The 22,113-nt window shown below is 42.7% G+C and overlaps 1 protein-coding gene across 1 annotated transcript in view; it reads left to right on the forward strand.

Annotated features, from left to right (window-relative positions):
* LOC136432208 (angiopoietin-related protein 7-like) overlaps positions 1-22,113 on the forward strand; it is a 111,332-nt gene that overhangs the window by 16,855 nt on the left and 72,364 nt on the right. The window contains exon 2 of the mRNA XM_066423251.1: positions 21,136-21,318. The gene's annotated coding sequence lies outside the window, so the exon portion shown is untranslated. The remainder of the gene's footprint in view (positions 1-21,135; positions 21,319-22,113) is intronic.

Consider the following 22,113-nt stretch of genomic DNA (forward strand, 5'->3'; position numbering starts at 1 on the left):
ACCATAGACATTAACTACAGTACGTAATTCAGCCTCATGGCCTTTCCCTTACTCCAGTACAGCCACCAGAAAGGTTATCAAAGGTCTACCCAGACGCACGTCCCTCCCAACAGTAGACATCCCACGTAGGCCTTCCTATATGTAATCAAAAGGACCATTGCTTTTCCGCGGATGAGTGGGTGACATCAATGTTGACCAAGCGGTGTTGAACCAACACTTGCCAATCTGCACAGCCCCCAGGGACCCAGCGGTGGAAGCGTCCTCCGATAAAATCCCATCATCCGAGTAATGCTTCAAAGAGAAACAAAACCAGGCACTTAGATGTGACTGCTGATTTTTTTTTCGCCACAGGTTAAGAAAACTATATGATCCTTCAGAAATCGTCTTGGTCCAGATGTCCCATCGCCGGTCCGACCTGAAATTGTTGAGGCTAAACCAAGTATTGATCACCGTTTTCCCAGCCAGAAGGCTACGCTCTACTGTGCGTCAGATGAATGAAGTAGAATAAATAGCGACAACTGTCGAAGTGCAGTTCTTGACCTGAGGTACGGAGGGCCAAGATAGCCTGCCCTTCATTTCACGGCGTTTATAGCGCACAGCTGGTCACCAGTGGAGAGGCTCGCCATTATGTACTGTTGGAAATTTCCGTGTCCAGAATGCAGAAATCTAGAGCAGGGACAGAGTTCAGCAGCCTAGCGTCTGTCCCACTACAGGGGTTGATATCTCAGGCGCCGGCGGGGAACGACCGGGGATTCCTCTCCTCAATCCGCATCATTTCAATGGATTACGGCCTTGAGCTTCCAGCAGCTGCACTCTAGGCGTACGCGGACGTTATTTGGTAAGTAGCGTATAGATCCTATAATCAAGTCTTACTTCTACTGACTCAGAGAGGTTGTTAGTGGACGTTTTTATCCAAATGTGACAGTAACGATGTTATGCACGTATCATCAATGATTACTGTTTGTTCGGATGGCGGTTATTCTGCAGGTCTTTTTTCAATTTTGACCACGAAACCGTAGACCTCTGTAGCTCTGTAAAACACAGAAGAAAAGTCCCAAATGTTTCTTCACTGTGCTAAAATGTGGATTCGGAGTAAATTCCAGTTATTTGAGACCCACCCGAAAACACAGTAGTATTCACAGTTTGTATGTAAATTTTGCAAATTTGACGACGATACCGTAAGCGTTTCTGTAAAATTGTTTCTTCTTTCTACCGTGCTAAAGTTTATGATTTAGAGTGAAATATCCGGGTGAACTGAGACATCCTAACCTATGTAAACAACAAGTCAGCTGTCGAGGATATGTGATGGTCTTGTTGAATACATGTAATGTTATTTAGGAAAAATACAAGAACATCGATCATTTCTTCAAGGTGTGCTTTTAGGTGTGCGTCTAGCCCACCGTTCAAGAATGCTGATGACTTGGCAAATATAACATAACGCTTTCAACAGTCGTACGAATGCGTTTTCAGCAATTTGTCCGCATTGAACAGAAAGGTGTCTTGACAATAGGTTTAGCACGCTTGAAAAAGCTTGTAGACGAGTTCTGTGTGCGATGTGGGGGTGCGATGAATGGCTTCTTAGTCCGCCGCTTGAGTGAGTTGACGATCGATAACTCTCTGTTCGATATTGGATGGTATTAAAAGGATCATTCTTCAAGTCTAGGTAAGTACAAGGAATTTTTTGCGTTACAGGGAACAAACTAGAAGAACACCGAGCTGTATTCTAAGATGATCGTGTGTATGGGTTAACGTACTCAAAGGAGCAACCAAATGGATTGAACGGGGACTGCTTATCAACGTTTGCGTCCACCTAGACACTGCAATTTGGTAGAAGGAAAAACAAAAATCGATTCGGTGGATTTAACAAGGCTTCTCGCCAAATCCCTTCTACTCTTCTAGAAGGATCAACTACCCAGTTACCCTCCAGCTGATGTTCTGAAGATTCGTTATTCCAAATGGGAGTCCCTGACCCGCGGAATCAGCCGTGTGCTTCACATTTTTTTTCTGGCACCAAGTGTTGTTGGCCTTGGAGGGGACAGAAAATCGTTTTGTCATTCTAAGTGCCCCTTGTTTTAATTCCAGAGATAGCGACTCGGGGGCAATGGAAATCACTATGCAAAGGTACGGCAGTGTGTATGTGTGTGTGGGAGTATAGAATACTAAACATAACTTGCAATTAGCCTTCGGGCAAGAGTTTGCAATAAGCTTATTAATTGATATCATTATCGTTATTATCATTAAAGACTAAACAAACGTACAGTTTGTTTTTGTGTTGTCATCTAATGTCACGCGCTGATGGAAACGACGCTAATGGAATACTTGATATTTGCCTCTAGCGTAAGTGCCCATCACATGAATATGATAAAGTCCTTCAAGCTCCTGGCAGACAAATGAAAATTAATAGCCCACTCCAATTATATCATTACATTACAAATGCATATGACGTCACGTAAAAATTTTCCGTAATAGACAGTCTGCAAAACGCTCAGTCTGCAAAATGTATTGTCTGATTCGTAAATTAAATGAGACGAGTTGACCTATAAGGGGTTTTGTAGACAGACAGGTCATTACACCAGAACAAGGAACAATTTTACAGGTAACAGCGTTAAGTCCTTGTCACACACAGCCGACCATGGCCTCCCGACCTTCTCCAGACCATTGCTGATAGTTAGTCGTTAGTAAAGTCATATGTGTTTGGGAGTTAGTAATAGCTAGATAAAAGAAGTCAGCTAGCGATGGATAGCTATATTCTTCTGAGATGCGATCAGAGGAGCAAATTGGAATAGAATAGAGTTCCAGCGCCAACCTATAGATTAGTTGGGGAGTGGTCGGGGTCCAAGTCGTGGGAAGGTCCTTGGTGTGAGATGGGGGCTGTACTGCGCACAATGAATGCACAAATAAAGAGACAAGTCAGACAAGCTAGTTACAACTACATAGGCAACAAATATCTTCGTATGCTTCTACACACACAATGGTAGTGTACCTAGACGCAGAATCGCCTCGAGCGTTGTAAGAGATATTTCATTTAGTACTCCCCAATGGAGTTATGATGTCATGGAAAATGACATGTTCTTCTCATAGCAAGGTAGTGGTATGAAAAGGGGACGGAATACCTGGCACTGTCTGTTGTAACGTTTTTTTTAGGTACTTGATTGACAGAACCTGAATTTTTTCAAGTCATCAAAAACTGTAGATACACAAAATGACTACAATGATTTTAACATGGTAAGTAGAAAGTATATCGTGCATCACATATGTGGCTTAACTACATTTTACACTAAAGTTTCAAAGGTCTAAACATTGTCTGACTTATATTCCTAGCTGTAAGGTAAGTAATCTGTAACTACACATTTTAAGGATTGTCTACTCAAAAACACAATTGAATCTATCTGTAGGTATATAGGTATCAAACTCTAGAGAGCAAGTGGAAAGAAAGGTGAATACATCTCAGTGTTTATGACTATCATTGGAACAATCCACGATGAAGTGACGTTCCTTTTCAATCTGACCTGGGCAGAAAGGGTAAAATATGCATTGCCCGTGCAAATCAAATATGTAGCCCACGCCTGTGACATTTGCGTATAGCTGCGGTGCCCATTCATTATGATATGGCAAGTTAGTCTAACAATAGACCCTTTGATACATTCAGGACCTTCGCATGACTTTGCTCCCGACAGCTCACCAAACCATTCTATTCTATTCTATTCCATTACATTCTATTCTATTCTATTCTATTCTATTCTACTCTATTCCATTCCATGATCCATTCCATTCTATTCTATTCCGTTCCGTTCTATTCTATTCTATTCCATTCCATTCAATTCCATTCTATTCCATTCCATTCTATTCTATTCTGTCCCATTCTATTCTATTCTATTCTACTCTACCTCCAGTCGCATCATACCAGAATATGACATTCCCGAATTTGATTTGCAAAATGTGTAGTCAGCTGGAAGGCTCGCCGACCAACTCCCAACCAACCAACCACAGACACCTTACTCCACAACCATGGTCTGGAGAAGGTCGGGAGGCCATGGCCGGCTATGTGTGACATGTACTGTGCCTTCTACACCGCTTACGTCACCAGACGACATCTTAAATCAATTACGTTTCCCCCTAGTGACGGAAAAACATCGTTTGTACCATCGAACTCACACGAATAAGGAAATGATCGTTTTCTGGGGAAGGGGAATGAATTACCGTTTTGTGACTTAGATAGCTTTGGGCAGAGAAGATATAATTTCCGCTAGCGCATTTCCTCCAGACATATTTCGCCAGATGTTGTTTTCTACATTCTCTCTGATAAGAAAAAATGCGGGTTTGTTCGTCCAGATTTCCTATTAGGGAGTCTCCTAGATAACCTAGTACTCCTTGTCTCCTATAGTATTAATTTTCACTAGGTGGACCATTTGTAAGTAGATTACATCCTTCATTTTCTTCGCCAGAAATGGCCTGCTGCGTAACTGCACCCCTCGGATTCTTCAAAGATATATGTAGGGCTCAATCTTACGGCTAGACGTGCAAAGGTTAGGTGTGATAGGTCGATCATATTATAACCAGACTCTGTCTGCCGCTCCGCGTGCCTGCGGAGCTGGTGTGTTACGCCGAAGGGTGGTTGTACCAACTATATTGTTACAGATACAGATGCAGAATCTGATAACATCAACTGGTGAATAAGACGCGCCTATAGTGCACTGGAGCCCATGTGTATGATAAGCCACAGCGAGCTTGTCTACCTAGCGAATGATCAGGCTTCTAGTGGACGAATAAAAGAGGTGGAAGCCACCGACTGATTTCGAACAACGGTATCTCAGTTGACGATAGGGGTCGCTTTTGCGCTATACATTGTATGGTCCCATATATGGTTGGTTGATTGAGGCAGATGACTTGTGCTGCGAAATTAAGTCGCCGCAAAAATTGAATTTACGGTATTTGAAAGTTGGAAACTAGTAAGCAAGTGTAGTGAAGGTTGCTTGGGTGGCGATCTATGACTTAACGTGCAAGATAAACGATTCAGCCTGTCCACCGGATTATTAGCTTTTTAGGTCTTTATGTCATATCATCATTTGTTTATCATACATGTAAGTCCTTATTGAGTTGCGATTTAAAAAGAACAAAAAAAACAAACAAACAAACAAACAAACACACAGGAAAACAAAAGAAACAAACGAGAAATGAGAAACCGAAACTCACCTACAAGATTATGCCGAAGTTAGGATTTCAAGCTTAAAATGCACTGAAGCTGAAAAAAAGGGATGTTGTCTGAAAGACAAGGTAAAGGATTGGAGTTCTCTATCAGATCTCCGTCCCTTTGTTTTTACCCCACCCACTCGATAGTTCGGCACGAGCTGGCGACAGCCAGGCGAGAAGTCCGCTTCCTGTGGGATTCTCTCCATTTGGTTGTTGGCGCCAGTCTTTCGCCACATTCCTGTACAATACAAAGTGGCCTTGTAACATCAGAAGTCTTGTAAAGTTGTTTTCTAATAACTCTCTAGACTCAACACCCCTTCTTATTTATCACCTTCATGGAAAGGGAGGTATAGTTTTTTTGTCTGATTTGTCTGCGTTTGTTTATGTGTGTGTGTTTGTTTGTGTCTGTGTGTATGTTTGTCTGTGTGTATGTATGTGTCTGCGTGTGTGTGCATACAGCGATGATATTTGGTATGAGGGCAGCTGTTGAAGACGCAAAGGTCAAGGTCAATTTTGGGCCTTCTGGTCGCCGACCTTGGTACTGCAGAAGAATTTCTGTTTTGTTTGTATCTTTTTCCCTGGATTTGTTGTAGTCTTGATTTCTCGCTGTAAGGTAGATTTTGAACGAAGGGAGAAGGGGTATAGGTTTTTGCCTCCTGGTTGTCTACCTTGGTATTGCAGCAGAATTTCCGTTTTTCGTATCTTTTGTCCTGCACATGTTGTAGTCTCGGCGGAAGGTAGATTTTGACGCAAGGCAGACGTGGTGTAGGTTTGGGCTTCCTGGCAGCTTGCTCCTGAGTGTTATGCTCGCAGGAAAAAAAAAAAGATGAGTGTAGAGTTGGCACTGCGGGCGGTGTGCCGCTCATAAACGCATCGGTGCCGCTCCCAGCTTCATGGATTTTCACCATTCAATAAATGTCTCTGTTGGAAATTTGTGTGTTCCATCTGCACAGGGACACTAGTGGTGACAAATTACGCTCCACGTGTGAGAGATAATGACATACTGTGCCGCACGTACATATGAATCAATGCACAGTGAAGGTATAAAGGATAGCAACATCATTCTACCTCGACACGTCACTTAATCATTTTATTACTAATAATTACAGACTCAGGCAAATATTGCAAACAGGAATGGAATAATACATTTCATTGTCTCAACTTTTTCTTTCCGAAGAGTGTGCTTAGAAATTCGTAGGGCATTTACCCCCGAAATCTAACCGGGCATAGTTAAACTTTGCCATAAATGTCGCGACTTCATTGTACGCATTTATTATTCATTTGTAACAGATGGTTGTTTACAACTTAAGTTTCTCTCCAATAGGTTTATGATGAATGGTTTATCGTTATATAGCAATAACACCCCTATTTCTACTAGAGGCTGTGACCGCCCTGGCGACCTCTAAGCGACCAGATATCTTACAGAGCGCTCAACGAATTTCATAGATTAAGAACCAGATTTTTTTGATTCTTGTATGTTTTGTTGTCTTCCAAATTGTACTTTTACATGGTGCACCATATTTCATTTATAACGCTCACAGAAGTGCAGTTTTGGTCGCTGCACGGTCTCTCGGCAATCGACGTCTTGTAGCCGAAGGGGGCCTAACTTATAGCACGGGGAGTTAGCAGACATGCACAAAGGGATTGTAGTGCGCGGTCGGGCCATCTCCAGATGGTTGGGTGTGCCGAGTGTGGTGTAATTCACCATGGATTACCTACAAATCTAGCGTCACCCGTGGATCACTCGATTGTATAATCCATTACGGGTTCTGTGCAAATGTTTAAGCATTTAGATCACGTCCGTGAATAGTTCACTGGATGGCAACATTCTTTGCACTCAACCAAGAGTTTTATTCACATGACGTTTCTGTGACCGTCTGTCACCTTCCTCAGGGCAATTCTGACCGGTTCGCTTTGCACTGCAGCCATAGGTGTCGTTGCTGACAGATGTGGTCCCAAGCGTAAAGTATTTACATAGAATAATTCATAAATGCATTTTCTATCACGTCCTTTGGTACAAAGTTTTACACTTCTTGGAACGGATTACACGTAAAAGCTGTTTTGTTTTGTAAATCGGAAGAATTCCTCTCTTAAACATCATTTTCGCTTTAAGCTGTGACCGCTTAGTGACCAAAGATTCCACAGATCAATCAGCAAATGTTGTATATAAAGAAATTCCCCACATTTTGTGGTTTTTGCATCGTTCTTGTTCATGTTGCATAATATTCTAATTATAAAATGAAGGGTCTTGGGGAGGTCTCCGCCCAAGTGAAATGGGGCTCGTAGTGATGGCCGTCTAGTGGCAACGGGGCCATATAGACGTTTCGGTGATGTATAATATATCGTATATTAGATTGACGGTTCGCCATAGCTGGGAGTTATGGCTCCTGACAGCGTGGCGGTAAGACATTTATTCTGTAGAATGTCATCACTAGCTCCCTGGAGGCGAACTTAGCAGCAGAGGTCTGTGTTCCTAATGTACGATGGGGGGTGCTTTTCTCAACGTGCCAACAACCCACTTCAACACATTAAGGGAATACACGGAAAATTCATTTAAAAAAGTTCAATTGTCAATCTGTAAATGTTTGCATTGTGATTGATAAAAAGCAATCATAATGATAAAAAATGGAAATAATTCTTATTTGTAAACTCTTGCCCGAGAGCTGATTTTGCAAGGGAACACGCAAGTACGATGACGTAAAAAATGATAATAAAAAAATGTGAAGTTTTTAGATCTATTTGATGTTTCTGCGTAGTTACTGGTGGTGGGGGGTTATGTGTTTTGGAGGTAGTTGCCCATACTTTTCATAATAAGAGGGTTTTGTGATTTTAGTAAAAATGCACTTTAAAAAAAAAAGGTTTTGTAAATGGTGAACCCTTCGGGGGAGGTTGCGATAACTGTAGACAAAAAAGTTTTTGATAATGGCATTTACAAATAAAATGTCAATTATGATTTTAACCTAAACATACATTGTAGACACCGAACACTTTACAATCGATTTATTTACCTATACAAAATGGCAATTGCAAATATGAATATGACTTGCTTTGAATTCTGTATTTCATTCTGGACTACCGTACGCAAATGATGTGTATTACTTGTATTTGTCAGTTTAAAGGTTTATTTTTCAGAGATGATGTTAGTATTACCTGCTTGCTAGAGTGCATCACCTCTGTGCCATGTACCTTGTCTTGCTAATCTATAGATATATAAAAAAAGCCATGAAACTGTTTAGTTCTTAAGAACAAAATTTCAACACATTACAACACATGGGGAGAAATAATACTTATATAGAGAGAATATGTTGAAATTTTGATCAAATGTAATAACTGTTATTCTTTGGTTGATATTGCTTTTCGCCATATTTATTTGCCACTGATTAGTCACTTTTTTTTTGTTATTTATGTTCTGATAGTTTTGTTGATATGGACTTTTCATATTTCATTTGTCAACATAAGTTCTTTTTGATTTCAATGCTCTGTAATCTTTGGTTGATATTGATTTTGTTATATTTATTTGCCAATGATACTGTTATCATTACTTTTATGGATATTACTTATAGCTCATTTCTGTTCCACCTTTACTTATTGTTCTAGATCCGTGGCATATGTTATATTCCTGTACTTTGTTTTTCTCTTGTTTTCTTTTATGTGTTCTTTTTAACAAAAAAAAACAAAAAAGCCATGTCAATGATGTTCTTAACGTCAACAATGGTACGCTTCTACAAAGTTAGATTTGCAAAGTTCCAAGACACGCCAAAGAACCTCACGTGATAGGTCATCAATAAACGCAATGAGGAATTTGTTACGGTCCATTGACGCGATGCTCAGATTGTCATGAGTATTGCCGCCCTTTCCCCCCGCGATGTCCTTATGTTTTCGTCAGTTCGGTCAGCTGTGACACACTATTAGCCATGGTGCCGCCAGTTTTTTTATGTTTATGTCAAGGAAAAAAGCCTCCTTTGTAGACTTCTGTGAGCTGCGACGTTTATATTTTTTGTGGGGGGAGTGCTGATTCGAGATTTTTGATATAAGCTAGGGCTCTCTAAATTCTGGGGGAGGTGATGCGAAAACTGTCTGCTCCAGAATTTGTAGAGAACCTTAGCTTATGTTGAAAAAAGCGAATCGGCACTCTTCTAAAAAAAGCCAGTGCTTGTAGAAGTCTGCAACGGAGGCCGAAGGCAAAGGGCAGTCTTAAAAAGGAGCATTTGGGGCTCATTTACTTGGTAGGTTCAGTAGGACTATTTTTGCCATCACAATGAATCTAAAACCACTGAATGCAGCGTGAATAATATCTTCTTGGAAAAATGAGAAAAAAAGAGTAAGTTCTGATAATTGAAGATAGTAGTTAATAGGATCGTTAGGTAGAACAATGTATGAAGGGAATTCTCAGGGCTACATCTTTTTGTTATTAGTCTGCGCACCGGTGTTGGCTGCCAACTCCGATTTGGTTCAAATCAAATCCACACATTGCACTGACGATTCCTTACTTCCTCCCTTTCTACCACAAACTTGCTAGCTTTTAGAGTTAAGTCGAAAAGAATTATGATTTGTGATTACACACAATGATGGTTTCTTTGCACAGTGACTTATTGAATGAATGTCGGCATGTATGGTAGTAGAGAGGTCGTTTCCATTCCGGTGGTCTCTTCTACGTTATTGCGGCCTTTGATATGACAGCGGTGAATTATTACCGAACGGAACACGGTAGAATGAGGTCGTCCTGAAAACGTTTGAAGCTTTTAGGAGGTTATTACAACATACATCCTCGCCCGCCGTCTGTGCATTTCGATCAAATATGACAAACTGCTCGGCCTGAAGCATCAGCATGTAAACTCCATTTCAACCGTTGCTTTCGTCTTGTATATCGTTTTGGTGAGGTCAAATTCGTCGTAAGGCCGTCGTACGATTTTTTTTCGCGGTAGAATTTTTCAAGCAGAACCAGGCACCGAGACGGATTTTTGTTCTTCCGGAGGAACACAGCTGACTTATTATTATTGGTATCATTAGTATTGGGTAGGCGATTTGCAGTGATTGCGCTGTTTTTTTTTAGTCCATTTGCGTCATTTTGCAAATTGGGAGTTTTTTCTAAATTGAAAACGAAAATCGAAATTTCAGGCGACAAGTTGGCGCCGATAATTGGCGCTGGTTTGTGGAATATGCCTGTCGCAATTTGGCGCAAGTAGGCGCAGGCCAGAGACAAACCAGCTTGACCTGAATGCGAAATCTGGAGGTATCAGTTGGTGTGACTGGCTACACACAAATGAGCGTGTGGCATCTATATGGTATTTGAAATATTACATAGCTCGTTACCGCTTTAACAAGTGTATATCTTTTCTACGGCGCTACTGCTAGACTAAAGCCCCCCCCTCACTGTACCGGCGGCACGCTGGCGGCGTCGCTGTGGCCGATCGAACTTACAAAACACTCAGCAAATTTCATCGACAAAAAAGAATCTGTTTAAGCTTTGTGTGTTTTGTTGAATGTCTTTTTGGTCATACTTGTCCGTTTTCAAAGATATTCCCGTTATAAAGTTAAGGCTAACACAAATCCAGTTAACGACGCAGAGACGCCGCCAGCGTGCCGCGGGTCCAGTGAGAAGGGGGGCTTGAGTCTTTATATAATCTTGTTCATCTTCAAAAAAAGACGAGTTGCAGCTGCTGCCAAGTAGCAAGACAAAACAGCATGTTACTGATGATAATGCATAGCCTCTTGACAGCTCACCCACGTTCAAATGACAAGTGGGAGGGCACTTGCCACGATTGACTTTATAGGAGATTTGGCCATTATCGCCAAATTGCAGGCTCGTGTGTATGGCGTAATGATGTTCCACCGCTCAGGAAAGGTTAGCCGCTTCCCATTAAAGCGTGAAAATGGAGATCGGTGGCGACGTGTGTGTGTTCAAGGGAAGACCTTTCTGCTCAGAAAAAAAAAATCTCCACAATTGCCTCCTGGTGTCCGGCAATTTACCTGAAGGAATGGCACCTAAGTACTCATAAGTGTTAAGTCCCTCGCTACTGATTTCTGTACTTGTTGTTTACCTTGTAGTGCATAGTGGTACATAGGGCAGCAAGTTTCCTTGTCTAACCGGGGTCTGCCAGTTAGCAATTGATTGGAACAAGAAACACAGGACACCCATTTTACTGTCCTTCCGAAAAACGGATGCAGCCCCAACCGACGAGATTTCCAAACCAAGGTTAAACCGGGGTCTCCCAGTTAGCAGTTGATCGGAACCAGGAGCTTAACTGTGAGGCTGCTACCAGTTGAGATACAGGGACGTCCCAACAATTAGCGATGCCCGACAATTTGCCTGTAGAAAAGACACTTAAAGTGCTCACGAGTGTCGAGCCCTTGGCAACTGATTTCTGTGCAGGGATTACGGGGGTCTAAATGGGTAGATTTAGAGGATTAGTCGTACAAAAAAATTGTCGTCAAACTGCCGGGAGAGGTAAGTCGGTAGAGTCCACCGGGGCTCGTACCAGATGATTGATGGGTTGTAGTGGAACCAAGTTACCAATCATGGTGAACGTCATCAAAATCAGACTTGGACCATTAAGCACGTTGGCGAAGAGTCACACCGAAAAATAAACACATCTCTGTGCGTATGCGAGTTAACTATCTAAGCAACAAAGTAAACGTTTTCCATAAGCCACAAAGAACACGAATTTCAAACACAGTTTGGCATTGATAATTTACGGCGTGGTCTACGACATTCGTGGTATGTCGTCGTACGATTTTGATGTCGTAGGATTTTCAAACAGACTCTGATAGAACCAACGGCCTACAAATATCTAAGACTAGCAAGACTCCAGACAGTATGAATTTTATACCACATATGAACGACTATCCCAAGAATTTCGTCAATTTGCGATCGTGCGACGGTCGTACGCTGGTCGTACAACGATCGTGCGATGATCGTGCGACGATCGTGCAACAAATATGACAGGTTGGACGTGAAGAAATAGACGAGTGACCGTCCGACGTCCTAATAGTAATAGAGACAAACTAATTCGTTGCAAAACGATTTCCCAACGTTTGATGTACTTTGAGCAGGAGAGAAAAAAACTCATTACGCTTAACATACTTGACGGGCGATGATCACATAGACTTAGCGAGAATTGATTGATGGTGAAAACTGATTTAAGCACGAGCGATGAAGGCTACATGTAGGCATAACTGACAGGATAGAGATCGCCACAACAGAGCCTTAAACCTAATAAATGATAGGAAACGTCAATGTAAATCACCGAAGCTCCTGACGAATACCTTATTCATCTAAGAAAGCAAATCCTTTAAGAATGTTGCTGGTGATTTATTGAGCAGGTAAGTGGGAGTTCCAACTTCCTAAGGCTCGCTAAGAGCTTTACAAATTTCAAGTAGAGTGATAACAGATTAAATGACATTTAGGAAGAATTGATAACCCCCGTAAGCTTCCGTGCATGTGTGTCCGGGCAAAATCAATATGCATGCAATTACTTTACTGATTTTTCAGGAAGTAAACCTCAATTACTTTCTGGGGCCCAGAAAACGGAAATTTCGTTTTTGACGATTACACGAGTGATCCTCGAATGTAAAACCTATCAACGCCGCCGGGAGCTATTGACTAAGAAGTCCTGTCAAGGATTATATCAGATATAATCTCCCAAATTTTAACATCCGCAAGTTTCATAACGGAAATATCCTAAGGGAATCTCGCTGGTTCAGACCTTATCAACTTCACCTGACCGTTCGTTGCCCGGATAAGCTTAAGAGCCCGGCAGCAGAAACTTGACTGGGGAAAACTTATTCTACACTTCACACTTAATCTTGCGTTGCGACGCGGTTTTACATTTGTCGTAGGATTTTGCTGTCGTAGGATTTTCAAGCAGACTGTGAAGGAGCCAACCACCGACAAGGATACAAGACAGCCTTTTTCATAACAAAATGGCTGAATTTTGTACGATTCATGCAGGACTATCCCAAAAATGTCCTCAGTTTCCGATCGTACAAGGATCGTACGACAAATATGATAGGGCCCTTAACGGCAATGAACAAATAAATGCTGTCCTTTATCATCGCAGAAATTACATGGATGGCAAGAAGTGTAAGGACGCACAGTTATAAAGAAAAAGCAGGTATAAATGATTAGATTCTTGGCTAGACACTATTTTGTCACCACTTATACGAGATCATACATATCTACAGTAAAAAAAAAAGATAACATGACATAAGGCCTTGTCGCTCAGTGCCAGAGCTATTGTCTAATGGTAAACGTGTAAACGTCTCGTTTTTAAAATTGGGAATTCGACACACAATCTAATGCTACGGTGTTCTCACGATTAGCTTATCATTACAGCGTCTATTTGTTACCGGGTCCTAAGTTGATTTTAACTCAGAGCTCAATAATAATTCCGGGCCCTGCCGAGTCCAAATATTGCCCGGTAGTCACAGGGCGTCCAACGGGGCCACGTAGGGTCACGCCCGAAAGTGATAAAAAAAGTCCGTAAACTCTCCGGGGGGGGGGCCTTTTTCCAACTATGACCGTAGCATAACCGGTTCAGGGTTGGTGTTCGAACCCCCTTATTTGTAAGGGTATCGGGTCGTATAGGAGGCAAGGGTTTGAGGAATGCTCCGTTGTCTTGTGGTCGAAGACGGCTATCAGTTTCCAAATTAAATCTCAGCATATGCCGACCACCTCTATGACCAGAGCCAACGGTGTCAAATATTTATCTTAGATTCAATCAAGAAGGTCGTGATCATGAACATATTCATGAATTTATTTGCCTGCGTGGGCCGACCTTTTCTTATCACATCAACACAGTTTCGATGTCAGTATTTTTGAGGTAAAACGACAGAAAGAATGTTTGAATACGCTTCTAACTAGATGGATTTAAGACATTGATATATTTATCTTACTCTTCAGACTCTATTCCATTATTTCTTTCAGGAAACATTACCCTAATCAAGTCTTCCTTTCCATGAATAGTCCGTGCTTCTGTATACGTTATAAGCCCTTCCCACTACAGCGGCGACGATTGAGCGACCACATGGCGACCCAAAAATTGGCCTGAGCGCTCAAGAGTTGACAAGGTCGCTCTCAGGGATCCCTAAATGATTGCCATGGTCACCAGCAACTCTGAAAACTGGTAGAAAACAGTCGCTCGGCGGTTGCCGGGGGAGGCGACCCAAAGTTACGCGCTCGGCAAGCAAACGCTAGAGTAGCGTGCGTAGTCCAGTGGTTAGCGATCTTGCCTCTAGCTCTGGAACTAGAAGCCCCGGGTTCGATCCCGGCTGTGTCCCTCACCCGACATGCACGCTACCGGAAAGGGTCGCAGTCCTTAGGACGGTAACTTAAGCCTTGGTCCGCTGTTCATTGTGCTTGTCGAAAAGAGCACAATGAACCTGTAAATACTGTACATAGCGTCTGTCTTCCTGTCACGACCAGCGGAAGATTAGCTCATCTGTTCATTGAGTTCATTTGAGCTAAACTGGTTCGAGATCACTTTTCTTTACTTTCACTTTGCCCAAATGGTCTTGGCGATCGCTGGACGAGCGCTCAAGGGTTGCAGTAATCGGTCAAGGGACGTATTTATAATTCAATTGACTCAACGTTAGTTCAAACAAATCTTATCCACAAGGAAGTGCATTTTGAAGTCTAGTGGAAAGGGAAACATGAATGTCTCACAATACATCAATGTCCTGATCAATAGCAAGTATAATCAAAGGATCACTCCTTGTCTACGTTTGTATAGATATACATCTCAGCCGTGGAACTTTCAAATTATCGCCATCGTTCATCATCTTTCCCTTTCAACTCACACGATACAGTCTGTTCCTGAAAGTTGATTGGATAATTTGATAACAGCAGACTCCTTTATCTCAGTCCCTTGTTAGCTAGCGTCAACAGTCTATCTCCATTATTTTCTTTCTTCTTCTCGTTCCTTCCCCTTCCATTTTTCCTCTCATCAAAACGGCAGAGTCCAATTGACTTATATAGTACACTCATACAATATCTATTTGTTACCGGGTCCCGGGTTGATTTTAACTCCGTGTTTAAAAAAAAAATATTCCGTGCCCCAAAATAGACCGGTAGCTGAAGGGTGTCCCACGGGGACCGGTATTCCGGACTTGTCCCTAATAAGAATAATGATTTCCGTGGTACTGTACCGGTATTGGTACCGAGGCCTTGCTATAAGGAGTTTGCAGACAGGTGGCGTGGTGGTTCGAATCCTCTGACATGTTATCGATGTTGTGCGATTGAGAGGGGCACTTAACACGACTTTCCCCACTCCAACCAGGTGTAAAATTGGGTACCTGACTTCGGTTAGGAACGTAAAAGGTGGTGGAAGGAAAGGATGGCTGCGGGCTTCGCCTTCCAAAACTGTGCCCTAGACACAGTATATAACACCCCCAATGCCTCTCAAAAAATGCTGTAGGACTACCTGACTGTATGTAGACACGCCGGAACATTCTCTTAGGGTGACCAAAAGAGTGATGGTCGTCTCCTGTGATTGTGTCACCCGTCACAACAGTCCTGATCCCGCCGGCGTCACCATCCCCTATAGCGGCTTACGAACTCTGATCCGGCAATTTAACGCAATATCAGTACCCTACCACCGAGGGATGAACCGCCTCGACAGGAAGTAATTTAGGACGTGTCAGACAAACAATCTCAGGAGCAACCAGGTAGTGTTATGGATTTAGTTTGGGAAAGGCGCAGTCGCTAGTGTGATCACAAATGTTTCTCAGAGTCAATCCTCGTAACATTTCTGTCGCGAAAACGCCCGTGTTACGTGCACACTGCTTCGTTGAGTCCAGACGGTCCTTTATTCGGTGGATCCCATTTGTCGCCCATGAGCACACTTGTCTGGATTCCGATTCAGACGAAATACATGATATGTACATGTGGTTAGCAACACATAGGCTCCATCTTGTTTAATCTGTATCTGCATCTGTATAGCCGGTATAACCGCCATTCGACGTAACACACCAGCTTCGCTGGCACACGGCGCGGCAGCAGCTGGTTATATTACACAGAACGACCTGTCACACCTAAATTTTTCACATCTAGCTACAAGCGAAGTATAAAACAAAATAGTGAGGATGCCTCTACTAGCTGTACTTGGTGGCAACTCTATTCTTCGATTGTTTTAGGAAAAAACAATTTCTTTGAACACCTAATGTCTGGCAGTGAAGCACATTTTTCATGGACAAAATCGGAGAGAATTTCATCTGTCTAAGTGCCAAGGCCACGAGCTGCCCCCTCCGTTAGGTCCCGCCATGTTGTACCGTCCAGTGCCCTGAGCCTGTGACTCACATAGCCTTGTCAATCATACTTTTTTAAAATCTTAAATCTAAAATATTAAGTTCTCATATTCTATTCCAGTATCTTTAGTTTAAGTGTCAGTAAAATTAAGACCTCTGCAATGCACTCGGCCTCTTGGTTTCTCTGGGAGGACGGATAAAACTATTTCCATCTTGGCTCGACTGCGATACCTAGCAAATCTTATTCGACGGTGGGCGAGCTTTTGACACAGCCGTGGAAGACTTCCATAGAATGTTTTGAGAGTAACATGTTATGATATGTTCTGTTCCCCGCGCAGTAACTTTGTGTAGGTCCCATCCAATCTGTTTTGGAGCTGACATGTACAAAACCTTGCAAGTTTCTGCACCATAGAGCAGAACTGGTTTCCCTAGAGCAAGAAAAACTGTACTTTCTAAGGAATGTTAGATTTTAAAATACCTTTAAACTTAAGTCGCTTTCTCTAAGACCTACATCTTATCTTAAGAAAATGTCCTAAATAGACACGATGTCTTTGCAATAATAGACCTCTTTCCAGTTACGGCGGCCATTTTGAATTTCCCGGGGTCAGCTGGGGGTCATGCATCAAAGTGAGGCTGAGGGTGTGTGGCCTATGATAAGCATATAGGAAACATATAGGTTTGCCATCTTTGGTGGTACATTTTGCCCCTCTAGGGTGAAATACTGTGGTAAATATGACAGTCATGTGAAGGAAATGTTGTTGTGGACATGTGGACTTGTGCAACAACTGCATTTGTATATGAATATGTAAAACATACTCCACCAAGTTAACAATTAACCGCAGGGCAACCGGCCAGCTGACATAGACCACTACAAAATCCACCGGCACTTCAAAGGACACTGCTAGGTTAACCCACAAGAGTATCTGATTCACTGTGTAAGTGCATTAACGTAACTGCTAAACTGGTAAACGTTTGAAGAGTTCACTGACCCCTTCTAATCCATCATCTTACAACGATTTTTAGAATTCCAAACAGCGCTTGTGTATAGACTCATTTAGCGCCGCAGATCCCATGAGTGATTCATTAAGGCTGGTGCCTGGCTTTCGCCGTCATAACTTCCTGCCCGACAAACGCCACCTCCATTTGTAAAATCTATGTTTCCTCTTATTTCATAAACTGCCTTAATATCGTTCCCTGTTCCCAGCAGACAAGTCCCTAGTAGGGGAAGTGCCTGTGATAATGGTGTGGCTGCTGTATGTGTGTGACACCCAGCATGAGCGGCAGTGACGGGAATATCAATTGAGAGACAAACACGGTGTACAACGCGTGCACACGCGTCATATAGGGATCCTTACCATTCATACACAATTTCATCCAACCACGGGAACCCATTAGCTACCTGTGTAACCAAGACGCCATCTTAAAACGCACCCGTCAGGGTCAAATTCGTTCCCCACCACTAGTGATCACGTAAATCCTATTTCACCGAAATATGATTTGATTTTCATAGCCGCCTGCCTATCCTTCCTGCCTTTATAAACTCGCCAAACTAGAGGAGAAGGCGTCCCAGTGGACGAATGAACACCCCGCAGCATATAACCGGGAGGAATTTTACGGTAAATTCTGTTTGCAGTGCGTGAATCTGGTGGATAACACAAGCCACCGTGGCGGTAAATTCACAAAGGACTTGCGGCGCACTGATTTTTTTCAATAATGTCGACGAAGCAAAATTTCATCAGCATCGAGCGCGTCATTGAACTCAATAGCACGGAAGCGATTTATTCTCTTTTCTTGCTTGGTATTCAATACTTATCAATCTTATGAGATGGTTACATACATTCGTCGTACGACCGTCGTACGTACGATTTTGATGTCGTGGGAATTTGAAGCAGGCTGGGACAAACCCAACAGCCGACAAGGATCTAAGACAACCTTTTTTGGTAACAAGACAACTGATTTTCGTACGACGACTATACCACGAATGTTTGCGTCCGTACGACGATCGTACGACCAGTGTGACCGCGCCGTTAACGACTATCCCAAGAACGTCTTTAGTGCGCGGCCCCTTGCCCTAGACAGTTGAAAAAACAACAACGAACTGATTGACAATGGTTAGTTCCCCACAACAAGGCGGGTGGAATTCATTAGCTGCTACAATCACTTTATCCGAAGAGACAGTCTGTGATTTAAGATAAGATAGATCCCGGGAGGACGTGAGATTTATAAAACCTCCCGCCTACCCAGAGCGGAAATAAGACCACGATCCCCGTGTACTTTGCCACCGTACACCAAAATTCACTTAGGTAAGTAGCAATAAATTTGACAATGGGATATAAAAGAGGGAATCGAAAAGAACCATTCCTGACGGAAACGTTTTAGTTGTGACGTATCGGTAGATGTTCGTTCGCTTGTCAAGGCTGGTGGACATGGATGAAGTACTAGGAGCCAAGCGTGTGCAGTCGGGCGTAGGAGTATAAGGATTTGTTCAAGCGCATTTTGCTTCCACATGACAACAACGGAACGTCTCATAGGTTTGTTGACGTGGCTGCCACGGATGACTGGAACGGAACGCCCATAGGTCACCACCGCCCTGTAAGGTCTGTCTGGTTGAGTTGTTATAGAGAGGCTAGCATTACTGTGTGTCTTCAAGGGCAGTGTCTTCACTTAGCCAAATAGAAACCTCGCATCCCCTGGGAGGTATAAGAATAGAGTGCGCATTTCAGGCTGCTTAGAAATGAGCTTACTCTGCGTGAGCCTTTTTTTCTCTAGACAGCGAGCCGACATGTCAAGGTACGTCTTCAGGAATCATACAGCCAACGTATGGTACGTTCTCTCTTTATTGACGATGGCACTTATTATGAAATATTTATATTCATCAGAGCACGATTGAAGATAGTTTAAAGGTAACCTGTTCAGGGGAATATCGATCTTAGTCTCACTCGTATCAAATTACCCTACTTATTTTCAGCTCGACTGTTATCAAGAAAGTAGTCCCGTAATTACGATTTACAAAGCACTATCTCTTTAAAAGCTAAACGTCACGTTGTTACAATATGGTGAATACAAAGAAGGTAATAAAAAGAAACAGGACTATGGTGGTAGAAATAGCTTCAAATATCATGTTCCTATGACATATACATTCAAATATAGTAGTTGACATTTTGCACTGAGTAGCGCTTTCGACAGTCTCGAAAACATAAAAGGCTTGTCCTTCAATTATGAGCCAAATGATAAAAGTACAATTTGTTTCTAATCTTTGGGGAGTGATGGTGACATTTTCCGCAATGATGGTAGATTTTCCTATGCCGCTTAATTTGTCACCGCTGCGTTTAGAGTATCAAACCGTCTCTTAAGCTATCCATTTTAATCAGTCTTAATGTACCTCCCTTCCACATGATTAGGTTGGTAAGAGCAAGCTTCCAAGAGGAAGACTGTCACAATTATCCCTAATCCCTATAAGATTGTCGTAAAACATACGCTTATTGTAATGAAAATCTTACAAAAACAGAAAAAAATTACAATAGGTAATATCAACGTATCGCGATGTGATACCAATGTACACGCTTAGCATGACATTCGAGTGCACATAAGTGTTCAATATTCTTTATGACTAGACAAGTTGATGATCACAAAGTATGCGGTAATAAGCACTTCCATGTCGGCACAACTGCTCTGTTTTCAGCACCAAGGAAATCACTTTATTACCGTAGCGGTTTTGTCTGCTACCATATGAGAATCGTTCCAGAGGTTTTGTTCCCTTTACAAGATACAAACCGTCGTAAAAAGGGCACGTCTCATCCGGTTAAAACAAGGCAATTAACGCTACACGTATTTCCGATCACCTAATGTAAAAATTAAATGACAACGGTAAAATATTGATAAATGCACAATCTGCTTTTATGCCTTTCACCTTCGAGTGTTATTGAGTTGCCAAAGCTGATGATCGTATGAGAGGAAATGCTAAAATTGCACTTTGCAATTTTGAATTCCTTCGGAATGATATGCAGTATATCTCCCTCTAACTTTTTGTTACTGCCAAGCGTTTCTTAAATTGGGAAATTTATAAGTTTGCAGTTTTAGCGAAATCAAATGAAGCCATAACTTCAATCGAAATTTTCATAGGTAAAACGTACTTAATTATTCATGTTAGGTAGTAGCGTGGGTGAGGTTTCAGGAGCTTGATTATTGCTAAGGTGTGGACTTGTGTGATCAGCCGTCTTAGAACGTATCGGGAGGAATTATGAATTCTCCAGCCGGCTCGGTTCAATACACGATCATAGCCCCATTATAGCTCGGTATGCCACCTGATACATTGAACATTTAATCACAGTGCACGGCACTGCACCATGAGCATGTATGTGTGCAACCCGAAATGAGCGATTTTCAGAGGGAGAAAAACAACCTGACGGACTCATAGTGTTGGACTTCTGATAGGTGATCAAGATTTAATTGACTATCAGTCATATCCGTATTTATCGCCAAGTGATGTCTCGCGGGGTGAGAGACACGCTCAATTAAACCGACATTCGTCAGCGAACATTCCAATCGATCATCTAGCTACCGGGACGGCGGAACCCCACACACAATCGCCCAAACATCTGGGTTGTGTGGTCGGTGGCAGCAACCGGCGGTCCTATCCCTTTAGGAGATCTGCAACGCAAACCAGTCACTAAACCCAGCGGCTTTCCCTCCTTCTTACAGAATCTTGGCTTCGATTTCACGACGGTCTGCGGCGGAGGCTTTGTGTTTGGAGGGATCAAGGTCCCGTCGGTAGCGGGGGAGGTCATCGTCTGTGCCGCCGGGCGGAACCGTGAGGAGGCCCGCAGTCTCGTCATTAATTCACCGGCGGAGGGAAAAGGGCAGCCAGGAGACCGAGATTTACAGGTAAGATGTACTTCCAAATCGATATCGGTCACTTCTCAAGTCTATCGAGATGCCTTGTAAGATGTATTAGCTTATTTGTCAAGATGGTGGCGTATAGATTTCCTTCCGTACCCCGAGAGATAACTTTCTGGGGACGGAATAGATCCCCGGGTTTGACCGATAGTACATTAACACCCCCAATAACCCGATGCTAGGTCACCTTCCTATCTGCTGCGTGTCTTAAAGACAGATGTCCTATCTTACCATCTTGGACGAGAGGTTTCACAATTTCTCCGTTAAACTATGTGTGTAGGAAAGTCTCGCTATGCTACACGTATTTGTGCCATACCGGTATCCATCAGTTGACTACGTACAGTACAGCCCTTAAGCGCAGCGGAAGTCACGTAAGACACCCCTTAACGTTCTTCTTGGAAGGAATGTCGTGGAAGATAAAAGGTCTAATAACGATCCCTGAAGTACATTCCTGCTGGCAGTGATATTACGGTTTTGGCTTCCGCAATGGAATAAACTCATGTGTTGTATTCAATATATGTAATGTACTCATGGTATCTGGTACAATGTCCTCGAATGGGGCGGTCTCGTTCGTAGAAGACAGTTGTATGATTCGAATGTCGTGAAACGTTTCGGGGAAGCTGTGACAGAACCATCCGCCGACATAGGTATTTTCCGTAGCAAGACAGCTAAACTTTGTACGAAACCTGCACGGATATCCTTAAAACGCTCTCAGTTCGCCATCGTACGAAGATCGCACGACGACCGGGACTTTAATGCCACGACTATCCCAATGTATGATAT

This window comes from Branchiostoma lanceolatum, chromosome 4, assembly GCF_035083965.1.
Source record: "Branchiostoma lanceolatum isolate klBraLanc5 chromosome 4, klBraLanc5.hap2, whole genome shotgun sequence".
In the NCBI taxonomy this organism is placed as follows: Eukaryota; Metazoa; Chordata; class Leptocardii; order Amphioxiformes; family Branchiostomatidae; genus Branchiostoma; species Branchiostoma lanceolatum.